General features: G+C 35.2%; 1 long non-coding RNA gene across 1 annotated transcript; it reads left to right on the forward strand.

The window, feature by feature from the left end:
• Positions 1–1,689: 1,689 nt before the first annotated feature.
• Positions 1,690–3,598, forward strand: LOC127107535 (uncharacterized). Its single transcript, XR_007795768.1, has 2 exons — positions 1,690–2,296; positions 2,380–3,598. It is a non-coding gene; the product is annotated as an uncharacterized LOC127107535 (long non-coding RNA).
• The last annotated feature ends 418 nt before the right edge of the window (positions 3,599–4,016 follow it).

The following is a 4,016-nucleotide window of genomic DNA, read 5'->3' on the forward strand; positions in this document are numbered from 1 at the left end:
TGATTGAGGGGGAGTGAGTAGGAACTCAGGTCTTAGTTTAAGATTGAAATTGCATTGGGTAGGTATTAAGTGATAGGATTAAACATGTGGTTTAAGGCCTGAATTAATACTGCTAATAGTGGATTTCCTCCCTGGCTTGGTAGGCCCCAGACGTAGGTGTGTGTGACACCAAACTGGGTAAATAATTCCTTGTGTTATTTACTGCACTTACATTTGCCTGCTGTTTACATTCATGTCTACACAGAATCGGATGTCATAACATCCTGTGTGACATCGATAGTCTGTTAACTAGAATTTCACTGCTGATATGCATTTACTCTTGTGAACAAATGGACTGATATATGTTTTAGCCAAAATTTGCCAAAGGGGGAGTTTGTTGGTTCTTGTGTTGGCAACAATTTTGGTAAAACCTAGAGTGTTCACAAGATGTCACATGTGTTATCTTAACATAAGATATTTTGTACCTGCTGGATGTTTAAAATGTGATTATGCAGGATTGTTCCAGGATGTCAGACCCGATGTCATGACATCTGTATACAGAACATTCAATCTGAATGTTTTGTATTATGTGATTGCGTGTTTAATGCAAATCTATGTATGATTGAAGATATGATTTACAAGCACATTCAATCATTAATTACAACCAGATTTACTTATTTTCCAAAGAGATCTAATCAACTGTCATGAGAAGATTTGAATGGAAAATAGTTTTAGGGTTTTATGATGTCCAAGCCCAGCCAAATGCTTATATAAAAAAGGACATGGAAAACCTGATTTGTAACACAAGAAATAAGGAACGAAATATTGAGAGAGAATAAGGGTTTAAGTCTTGTGTGGTCGTGTGAATTGTAAGCCATTCAATTCATCCATAAATGATTGAATTGGTCTGATTTTTGAGTTGTAATTGTCACTCAAAGCTTTTAAGCATGAGTGTGTGTCTACTTGATTGAAGCTGTTAAGTAAGATCAAGTGTGTGTCTTTGAAGAGTGTTTTCTTTTTATTGTAATTCTTGTTTATATCACTGGTGTGATTGAGGGGGAGTGAGTGGGATCTCATATCTAAGGGTTCTTAGGTAGAAGTCACATAGGTAGAGATTAGGTGAAAAAGACTGTAACTTGTGTTGTTTACTGAGAGTCTTTGAACTGATTCTATTTAGTGGATTTCCTTCCTGGCTTGGTAGCCCCTAGACGTAGGTGAGTTGCACCGAACTGGGTTAACAATTGCTTGTGTCTCTTGCATTATTGTTCTATATCTTTTGTCCCGTTTGTATTATTCAGATATTAGTGTCGTGACATTACCTTCGATATCTCATATCTGATACCAAAATTTCATTCTAGACATGTATCATTTGGTAATTATTTGAGTTTGTTTCTCATATCACTGGTGATGTGGAACATATCTTTATTTGAGATTCATGATTGTCAGAGGGAGTGAGATGTTTGTTATTTGATTTGATTGCTTGAATTTAAGGAAGAAAGTCAAAGATGGAAATTCAAAGAATACTTTATTAATTCATGGAAATTCATGGTACAATGCTTATTACTTGAGATACAAGTTGAAAAAATGGATTACAAGGAAAGAGGATAAAAAATTACATCAATTTGGTAAAATGGACTTTTTGGTCAACTATTGAATTTTTTGTTCAATTGTTGACTTTTGGTCAATTTTTGATCATCGACTCGAGTTTGACCCCTGAATTTTCCTAGACCTACCCTATAAGCATTTAATCAAAAAAATCATCATTCTTCATCAATAATCAATAATTTCATGGTTATGTTACATGTTACATGATGCAAGTTTCCAACAATTTTTCCTTCCATGAAGCTTCTTTCCCATGGTTTTATCTTCACTTTCCGATGCCTCCTTGAGTCCATTCTTCCACCCCAATTCTCACTTTGTTGCAAAGAAGAAGATACACCAAATTGATCATCAATATCATGGATTGAAATCATCCAAAATTCATCAAAAAGTCATGAGGAATCGGATCCCTAAATTCAAAGGGAGACGCCTCCAAATCCAACTGCATATGGGTTTCATAAGCGCTTCTGCAAACGGGATTATGCACTCTCTAAAGAATTCCATGATCAATCCCCAACAAAAATCTGTTTGCACCGCGTCTTGGTTCGTCACAACTCAGAATTCGATATGGATTGCTTAAGATGCAAAGAGCTTACTTAGAAAAAGCGAATAAAATGATGAAGCATAGAAATGCGATCGCACGTACCTGTAAGGTGTGGTGTGGTTGTTCTTTGAAGCCGGCATCGACGGAAAGTAATCCCAGCTTCTCCTTTGTCAGGTATGTAATTTTCCTCCGTTCTTGCTACTCTTCCTTCTGTTTCTTCTTGGCAAAGTGGTGACGCCGTTCTCCTTTGTTCGCAGGCGCCGTAAATCGGAAAGCTAATGATGTCAAGCTCAGCGAGTCAAAGTCTCAAGGAGAGAGCTTCAATGGTTATCAAAATTGAGCTCTAAGTGAGAGTTTAGAGGGAAAGAACGAGGGAGAAGAAGATCTTTCAAAATGCTTGGTGAATGAAACTTTAGCCTCTACCACAATGCAGGGTACCCTCCTTTTATAGCTTTTTTACTTCATGCTTCTAATACTCTTCTCTCTCCATTATGTTTCTATTTGTTATCATTTGTTATCATTTGTTAGTTACAAAACAGTTAGGCAGTTAGAAAGTTAGGTTTTTGATATTGAGATTCTGCTAGTTGTTAGATAGTTATTTCTGTTAGAAAAATGGTCAGAAAATCGGTTACGGTTGAATCCAAACTAAAATGTAAAATTGATGAAATGCCCTCTATTAGTTACAAATTCTAATCTTGGTTAGAGTTGAAAATGCAAATGTAAATTCTGTTAGGGGTCAGTTATTATTGTAAATTGGAAATTGTGGAGCTAACTGTTAGGAAAATTACAACTGAATTCTATTACCTTTGTTTTGAGCAGTGGTTAAGTATATGCATTGCTAGTCAGAATTTGTTAGAAAAGCATGATCTCCGAAAGAACTAATAGTCGTTATTAAATTATTTTTGAACTGTGGTTGAAGAGTCTTGTTTTGCTAACTCCTTAAGAATGACGACCAATCAATTTTGAAAGGGTGAGAGGTGGCACCTTCCTCCTTTCATCAATTGCATCACCTCTATTATATCCTCCTTTATTTGTTCCTTCGATATTTGCTAATGAGGTTGATGTTAATTGAATAGTGAAGTTAGAAAAATATTGGGATAGTTAGTGAACTGTTATGGTGTGATTTTCATTCTGTTAGAATCAAAAATTGCAATGTTACTTGCTATACTGCTAATGACTTTTTTTTATGAATTCATATTGGCTAGATTTGAAAATTGGTTGGTAGGTTAAACTGTCTCAAATGGATGCTGCAGGTTTCAAATGGCAGTCTCTCTGTCGCGAAACCGGAACAGAAGGGTTAGCTGAAGGGTTTTGAAATTAGGAGGTTGATTTGTTTGTTAAAAGAAAGAGGCTATATAGTTGAATTGTATGAATCTTTTTCCAATTCTGATATGGTTTATGATCCATCCCCCCATTATGGGTAAAATGTTCCCATCTCCCATGAACATTTAATAATGAAGGATTTACTTGTCTTTATTACTTTCCTTTGCATGTTAATAAACAAGATAAAATCAAAACGATAAAAAGAACTTTTTCAAAGAATAAAAATACACTTGATCCAACGTCAAGTGCTTTTCCAAATCAAATTCAATTGCATGCAATATGAGTACTTGATCCAACGTCAAGTATCTCATACATTACATTCCATTCTCACACTTCCTCTCATTCTCACCTTTCATATTCAAAACATTTCAAACACTTGATCCAACATCAAGTTATTTTGAAAACATTTTCACAATAATCTGGATGAAAAAGGATGGGGTATACATATTTGTGCACACTATTTCTCAAGTAGCTTAAGGCCTGATACTTGTCTTCCTTTCAAAACACTTAACAATAAAACATGTTTAATTTGGTTCTCTTAGGGCAAAAAAGAGTGGTAAAAATGCAATTG

This window comes from Lathyrus oleraceus, chromosome 7, assembly GCF_024323335.1.
Source record: "Lathyrus oleraceus cultivar Zhongwan6 chromosome 7, CAAS_Psat_ZW6_1.0, whole genome shotgun sequence".
In the NCBI taxonomy this organism is placed as follows: domain Eukaryota; kingdom Viridiplantae; phylum Streptophyta; class Magnoliopsida; order Fabales; family Fabaceae; genus Lathyrus; species Lathyrus oleraceus.